Source organism: Callospermophilus lateralis, chromosome 18 (assembly GCF_048772815.1).
Source record: "Callospermophilus lateralis isolate mCalLat2 chromosome 18, mCalLat2.hap1, whole genome shotgun sequence".
NCBI classification, from domain to species: Eukaryota; Metazoa; Chordata; class Mammalia; order Rodentia; family Sciuridae; genus Callospermophilus; species Callospermophilus lateralis.
Genome location: NC_135322.1, coordinates 36,437,074 through 36,445,514, shown reverse-complemented (window position 1 = coordinate 36,445,514; position 8,441 = coordinate 36,437,074). Strand labels below are relative to the sequence as shown.

At 37.4% G+C, this 8,441-nt stretch overlaps 1 non-coding gene across 1 annotated transcript; it reads left to right on the top strand.

The window, feature by feature from the left end:
* The first annotated feature begins 7,869 nt into the window (after positions 1-7,869).
* Trnal-caa (transfer RNA leucine (anticodon CAA)) lies at positions 7,870-7,945 on the top strand. The gene has a single exon. It is a non-coding gene; the product is annotated as a tRNA-Leu (tRNA).
* Positions 7,946-8,441: the final 496 nt, after the last annotated feature.

Here is an 8,441-nt window from a genome sequence, read left to right as displayed (position 1 = left end):
ATTTCAGAGCATTTCCGTCTTTGCAGTACACATCTAATGAGTGTATGTCTTCATTCTTAATTACTTCAGCAATAGATATTATATGATCCCATGTGAAAAGACGTATTTAATTAATATTGCCTCTTAAAGCTTTGTGCGAAAACATTTCCTTGATAAGTTGTATAAATTTATAGGCTCCATCGTGGGTATCACTTGTGCAATAAGTGCCTCGGGAGAAGTGTGCTGAGCAAAGTCTCTCAGCAATCTGGTAGCAAACAGGAAGCCAGGCAACAGCTGTATTTTCTGTGCAAGACCCCAGGTGGAATGCAAAGAATAGAAGTAGGTCATCTGAACTGTTACCAGAGTTATGGGCCGCTCACCTCTTCACTAGTAAGCTGAAGGAGGCGAGGTCGCACTGAGCCTGGATTCTTCCCATGCACTAGCCAGAAATGAACCCAGGAGGCTGGGATCATCTCCAAAGATTTAGTTATTATCTCCTTTTTAAAAAACGTAATAAATACTTTTGCAGGTTTTGTTTTTTTCTCATGGTGCAAAACAGTACCATTAGAAAATAATTGAAGAAATAGAAAAAAATAACATCCTGAGATATTACTATTTGTATGTTTTCTTCTAGTCTTCTTTTCAACATGGTGTATTATTACTCTGTGTATGTATGTATACGTATGTACACACACAGAGACAGACAGACACACATACACAAACACACACACATAGTAGTTCCTTCCTTATCCATGGGGGATTAATTCCAAGACACTTAGTGGGTGCCTGAATGCATAGATAATATCAAACCCTATTAAATACTATGTTCTTCCCTCACATGCATATGTACTTAAGGCAGAATCTAATTTTTAAATTAGGTATAGTAAGAGATTAACAATAATAACAACTAATAAAATAGAACAGTTATAATAATATAGTGTAACAAAATCACCAACACCACTCCTCTTACACCTGGCTATTAAATAAAATAAAATCTTATAGAAAACAAATACTGAGATATCACGACATTCAATCTGATGACCAAGATGGCTGCTACATGACTAAAGTGTAGGTAGCTTATACACACTGGATATGCTGCACAAAAGGATAATTCGCAGCCTGGATAGAATGAAGTGAGACAGTGCAAGATTTCATCATGCTCCTCAGAATGGTGCACAGTTTAAAATTCATGAATTGTTCACTTCTGGAATTTTCCATTTACTATTTTTAGACTGTGGTTGATCGCAGATAATGAAAACTATAGAAAGTGAAGCCAGAGATAAAGGAGAGACAACTACAGTTTATTTCCTCAATTTCATTTCACTATATCACGATCTTTACAAATATCACTTTCAGTGCACATGAATGTATTATTTAGATATGCTTTAAGTGAACTATTAACTTCCTTCAGAGTGTGCATTTTTCTGGAAGAAGGGAATGGCTATGTGGGTATTTGTAAAATAGTTATTAGTGAATGCCTTTTTCTGCATCTCCATCTGTATAATGGGATTATGAAATGTGACACCTTGTCTTCCTATTGCCAAGTCTATACACAGCTAAATATCCAAAGTAGTCATTGACATTTTGTTAAGGTGAAAAGCTTTTCACAAGAGTGATTCAGGATCCAGCAGGGCAGACCTGAGGTTAATAGTGGACTGAGCTTCATGCATTTTAATTACTGACAAACCCAAATTAGATTCTGAGATAAAATAGCATCAAGTATTAACAGAGGCTGGGAGGTCGGAGGTGCCAGGGCCTTGCCAACTATGCCAGCCATCAATGGTGTAATTGATTAAAGCATTGCAAGGTGATATTTTTTCTGAGCATGTCACCATATTTTTTCTTGTTCGGTGCTACATTTGCTTGCTGCAGTAAAACATGGTGAAATAATTGAATTACTAGGATCTTAGGGAAAATAACTTCTGCCATGGAGACCCTGTCACAATATTTTAAAGGGAAAAAAAATTCAGGAGACTTTGTTTGTAGCCGGAAACTTCTCTTATTCTTATCCTTTGTTCACTTTCTACATCTTCACATCTTTGCTCATGGGCAGACAGTAGTCAGATTTCTTTGGGGTGTGAACTGAACAATACTTGGATGCTTAGGTAGGATATGAGCTAGTATGCTTCCCTGGAGTTCTTTAGAGATGGACTCTATGAATATGTATATGAGAAGTCAGAATGAGGTCAAGAATGCATAGGTTGACACATACAAACATTGGAAAACATTGGATTTCCATATATTTAACATTATAGTGGATGTTCTAGGTTCTAGGAATGGTAGAAAGAATAGGAGACAATTGGTTTGAGAGTGCCATTTTCTGGCTATATTGGTCATTTAATGTCACCAACCTTCAATTTCTTCCTCTGTAAAAATAATGAATTTAAAATATGAATTTAGATTTAAATAGTCCTTTCTTGCCTTATTTTGCTGTGAGAATAAATTTTGGCTCAATAAAGAAAGCACAAAATCTCATTCTTGAGATCCAAGCAATGGCCATGCATAATTGTCTACAGGTGCAGGAATCTGAAGGCAAGAAAGCTTGGAACCTGTTGGCCAGTGGAGGGATGGTGGTTGGTGACCGGTGGGAGGAACTGGGAATGGATGGAATTACTCATTTGCCTGCTTTCCACCTCAGATGAGAGATCCATGAGGGGCAGCCGGCCTTGTCTTCAGGGCCTAGAATCATTTATTGGGACACAAAGGTGTCATGAATGCTTTTTGAATGAATATTCATGTTTTAGGACTAAATAATAAATAGATTTGCTTAGTAGTAGAGATGTATAGTGTAATATGCAGGTCCATTCCGTGCTACCCACAAAGAGCCAAGATACGTTTGGCAAAATACCCTCATCTTTGAATAGCTTTCATGCCCAAGGATTAAAATGGGGTGAGTCTATGCAATGGAGTTTTATTAATAAAAGTCATTTTTTTCCCCAATAGATTGGGTGGCCACTGGATTGACTTTCAGCAATAATTCAGGAAGTTAAAAGATTGGAAATTCCACATTGGTACTACTCTCTATTGGAAATCTTTTGTCCAGGACCTTTTTCTCTTTCACATTTTTTAAATTTGTTTACTCGACTATTTAATTACATCAGTATAGGTACATGAGCATTTATTTTCTATTTTGGATTATGATTTAATACTAATTTATTTTGCTCTCCAAATTGTTCCAGCGTTGGCTCTTGGGAGCTCCTTCAGTTGACCCCTGTATCCTTTTAATATGCTTCCATCAATGTGGGTGTTTTGTTTATTTTTTTTCTCACTTTCTCACTTTCTGCTACTACAACATATCTATGCTCCTTCTGAATATTACCCCACCACACACACACACACACACACACACACACACACACACCTTTAGAAAATAGAAATTTCTCCAAAGATACATATCCTTTAAAAATCTACTTTTTTTCTTTCTTGAGAATGTTTTGGTTTTCATTTTCAGCTTTGCCTGTGCTCAAAAACTTTAAGCTTTTCTGAATGTCAGTCCAGAGATGTAGGTATTAGAAGAAAGTTTTCAGTTTCTATTACTAAATAAAGAGTTTAGAAACAGACTAGCAATTTCTCTTATGAGACTCCTATATCATTGGTGTCAAATGTTATAGCTTGTTAACAAGAAAGCTACTACCCAGAGAGGGCTTAGAAATGCCAATTAAAGTCAGATCATTTATTTATAAATGCACGAATTCATTTCACATTTTATCATGGGGCAAAGCATGCCTTGCCCCTTCAACTGCACGGATGATTGAACCGGGCAGAACAAATGGAATGTTCTCCAAATGACATATCTGACTTTCAGGTCTGCTTCCTTCCTTCTCAAAAGCTCCAACCTCTCCTGAATTCATAGAAGACAGGCATTGTATTGTATTTAAGGATGGTTTTTCATGGAAAGGAGAAAACCTGAGTTGCTCCTTGTTGAGAGAGAGAGAGAGAGAGAGAACGCGCACACGCGCAGGTTTTGCACATCAGAAGGACACATTTTAGCTACAGGCAAGTTCTCCAGTTGGTTTCTGGAGTTTTCCAAATTTTTATTTATTTTAAAATTTACTTTTAATAAAATGCTAACTTTTTAATTTAATTTTTAAGCCGTGGCCAACTATGACACACACTCTTTTTCCAAATCATTCTAGGTCTGGGCCTTGGGAAGAAAATATTTCCCTTGGTAATATATAGATTCTGAAAGAGAAAAATCATTTCCCATGGATTTGCCAGGGTGTCCTGTCTGGCTAGGGAGCAATTTCTTTTTTTGCCTCAGGGGAAATTGTATATTCAAATCCGGGAAAAAGTGAGGCCACCTCTGGCTGTCGCCTTTTGCTTCTGGAGACATAGATTATTAGTATTTTCTTTTGTGGTTGGAACTGCATCTCAACAGAATCACTAGAGGAAACATAAATGTGTCCCCTTCTGCTCTGCCCCCAGGCTACCAGTGCATTATTCAGGGTGGACTCAATTAACAGCACCCATGCCTGCGAGTGTCCTAAGCAAGACTGGCAATTGAAACAGTAGGGGCAGCTGTAATTCAGACACTTCTTACACATGTTGGCAAGGTGAACTAGAAGACAGAGTCAGGGAGCTTTATTCCTGGTTTCTGTGAAGATATCAGATAGACTTGTCAGTAACTGACACAAGTATGCTTTTAGTTTTATTGATACTTTGAATAAACATTAAATATATGCCCATGCACCCTTCTCAAGATCAGATTTTCCAGGAAAAAAGAATTCTTTTGTTTGTTTTATTAAAAAGAAATTTAAAATACCAGAAAGGTGTTGTTGGGAATTGACTGAGATCTGGGAGCTCCAACTGCAAATTTTTTATTAAATTTTAATTCTTCTATCTATATTGGTCCTTTGGCATAAACTCAAAATCCCCTCTCCAGCTACAAAAGAAGAGAGCAATACTATGTGCAAGGCTAGCCCCAGTCTGATGTATGAAGTCTTGCTGGTTCATTATATTCTCTGCAGACTGTGAAATGATTACTAGCTGTAACTTTGGTTCAGGGGAGTTCAACATTTCCTTTGAATTTCCTCTTTGTATATGGCTCCCAAATTAACCATCAATCAGGGGACACTTCTATTGACATTAGATTTCTAGACTTTCTCCTTTGGAGCCCAAGTTTTACTGGAGGAGTCTAGATGCTTGGGTGTGGGTGGGTGCATCAGATATGATGACAGGTACATGTCTCTGCTCATTCCCATTAAGTGACCTTACACTGGATACAGAATGGGGACTCAAATTGCAGGGCTATTAAGTTGAAAGGCCTTCTTTAAACTTGTGTCTTTCCAGGTAGAGCTTGAAACATAGCCACATTAAAGTTTACTACGGATGAAATGTACATAATGGCACAAGGCGAAATGTGTGACAGTCTCTTGGCAGGATTCATCAATCATTCCAGACTTTTTCAGTGGGGATAAAGGGCTCAGCATGACTCGAGTAAGGGTTTACGTCCCAGGAATCTTGGTTTAGTAGAAATATATCCTCTGAGTTATTTTTTATTAATAGCTCTTTGGGGAGAAAAGGTTGTAAGAAAATTCCCCCTTCTTGGACCATGGATTTATTACTAAAAGCCCATATCAAATCTCTTGATCTGTTAAGTACTGTGCATTGCTATACATCATAGGTGACTATGTTTGGGGAAGCAATGACACAGTGCATAAGACAGACAATACTTTGTGGATGGAAGCTATTCAGTACACTTTACCTCTCTCCTCCCCCCACACTCCCTCCTCTCTCTCTCTCTCTCTCACCAAGAATGATCAGGTAACAGCATGTACTATGAAGTTAGATATTTGATCAAATAATATTTACTAATATATTTGCTAATGTTTTAGTCATTTTCAAAAGTTGAAGAACAATGAAATATTCATGCTTATAAAATATTTCAAATTTTTACTGCTCAGGTTTAGCCAAAAATTCCTCGCATTAATGGGGCCTTAATGAGAACAAGGTCTATCCCATGCTTATATAGTTTTATCAAAATGGATTCAAGAACTAAGAAGAACCAGTATTTTTCCTTAATTTAAAGTCCCCTAGTATTTTCTGAGTGCTCAGTATATGCTAGATACCATGAAACTCCTTTAAATGCATTATCCCACTGATTGGGATCTGCTTTTCTTTAAGGTAGCTGCAAGTACTGGTTTCAATATAATGAGTTGGTAATCGAGGCTCAGAGATGTTAAGTAATTTTGTCCAAGATAAAACAACTTTCAGTGAAGGGGTTATGGTTTGAATTGGTGACGTGTGCAGGGCATATTGTGTGTAGATGGCAGAGTTGAATTTTGAACCTGAGTCTGTCTGACTCCCAAGCTTTTGCTTCTACTGGGGTGCCCTGGTAGACTCTCCCAAAGACTCTCTATTTTTGAGCCCCAGAGATCATTGCAGGCCCAGCCCCAGATAGCCACCACATCCAGATCTTTTCCTTCCTGACTGTTGTCCAAAGGCCCCAACCACCTAACTTCCTATATAGATAACTAACAATATTTACTCTTTCTTTGTGGGGGGCTTCTGTCAAATTAGCTGCAGACGGATTCTAGTATACCACCCCTTATTCTTTTCTTTATCATTTTAAGGGTTTGCCACAGGGATACCAATGGAAACATAAAAAGAAAAGGAAAAATATTTCTATAAGAGTAGCACGGTACTGATGCTTCTTGATGCTCCTCAGGAGGACAGTGACTACATGATCTTAGCCTTCATGTGATTTCTCCAGTTTTAGCACTGGAACAACCATGTCCTGGGATTTCCTCATTTCTGGACAAACCAGGACAATTGGTCACTGATTGGGGATAATTGGACTGGCTCTTAGAAGAGAGGGTCTTTGGGTTGGCTTGAGGCATGAGGGGAGTATAAATTAATCTCCTAAAATTAAGCACAAATTTGTGTACTGAAGATGCTAGTGAATAGCAGAACCAGCTTTTGAATGCAAATCAGCCTAAATTCTGTTCGGACACATTGTGCCCTTACCATGTTGGTTCTGGTGAAAACACTCATGGGGCAAGGTATCAACATATTACCATTAAAAAAAAAAAACAACAAAACTCATGACCTAGAAAAATGCAAGTAGCAAGTACTATGAATACTATAAATACTCTTGAGTTTGTGACATTTTTGTGTAAAAAGAGATTTCTGGAATATATCATTCAGGCATAGTCTGTCCAGTGTAAAATAAGACTTATGAGTCTGTTCTTCTAGATACTTTACTTTTACTAGGACAACCTTTAGACATGGTGGTAGCTTGGGTACCCTACAGCCACATCACTCATGTTTTGAGTCTGGGGACTGAGATTAGTCAGCCCTTTTTTTTTTTTTTTTTCACTTAAACTAATATTTATATGGGTACCTGCCACTCATCTTTTTTTCCTCTATTGTTTTTGGATATCTAGGAATACTTTTATAATCATTTCAAATTTCTGAATGTTTGTTTTCTAGATCTTCCTGTGGTTAGCATTCTGTCTCTCTATGTAAGCTGCATGTCTAATCATTGAAGTGGCACCTCAAAATAACAGTGTACAGATAGAAAACAATTGCATGTTCATGGAAATTATAGGTAATTTTCTTTTGGAAGCTTCTTGCTTTTTTGGAATATGACAAGTACAAATAAAATTTAATGTGAATTCTTCAAAGATTCTCCTCTGCCATCAAGAAACATTGATTTCCTTCTTGCTACAATAATAGCAGTTAAATTTTCCAGTTAGTCACTATTTCAACTAAACAAAGAATAGCAAGACACTCTGAGCTCAGGTGTGTGCTGAGAGGCAGTTTCTCATGAGTATCATTGAAAAAGATTTCTCACCAATAGTTTTCCATGCAAGTTAGAAGGTGGTGAAACTGTACATACATTATCTTATTTGATCTTCATAATGAACCCATAAAAATCATTCATACTGGGCTGGGGATATAGCTCAGTTGGTAGAGCGCTTGCCTCAAATGCACAAGGCTCTGGGTTCAATCCCCAGCACCAACACACACACACAAAATTATTCATACTTATTGAGTACTCACTATGAAATCAAACACTATTTTAAGTACCTTTACCTGTCTTAATGAATTAGCATAATATACCTAGAAATAAAAGTATTAGTTGGGAATACTTTTGAAATCTGTCTAAGGTAGCTTAAATAAGTGAAAAGACTTACTGTTTGGTTTATAAGAAATCTTAAAGTAGGCATTATCAGAGTCAATGATGTTCCAGAAGACATCTTTTGATATGTTCTTCCTGCCAAATTCAGGGAGTCTTCAGTTCATGGTAGAATGGCTGCACGAGGCCCAAGCATCATGTTTTGGTATAGCAGCACCGAAAGCAGTTCTCTTGTCCTCAAAGTATGGTCCACAAAATCTTGGGGAGTCTGTAAGAAATAAGCTATTTTCATAAAAAATTACTGTGACATTATTTACCTTTTTCACCATGGAGCAAAAGCAATGGTGGGCAAAACCAAGCAGTTCTCAGGAAGGACAATCCT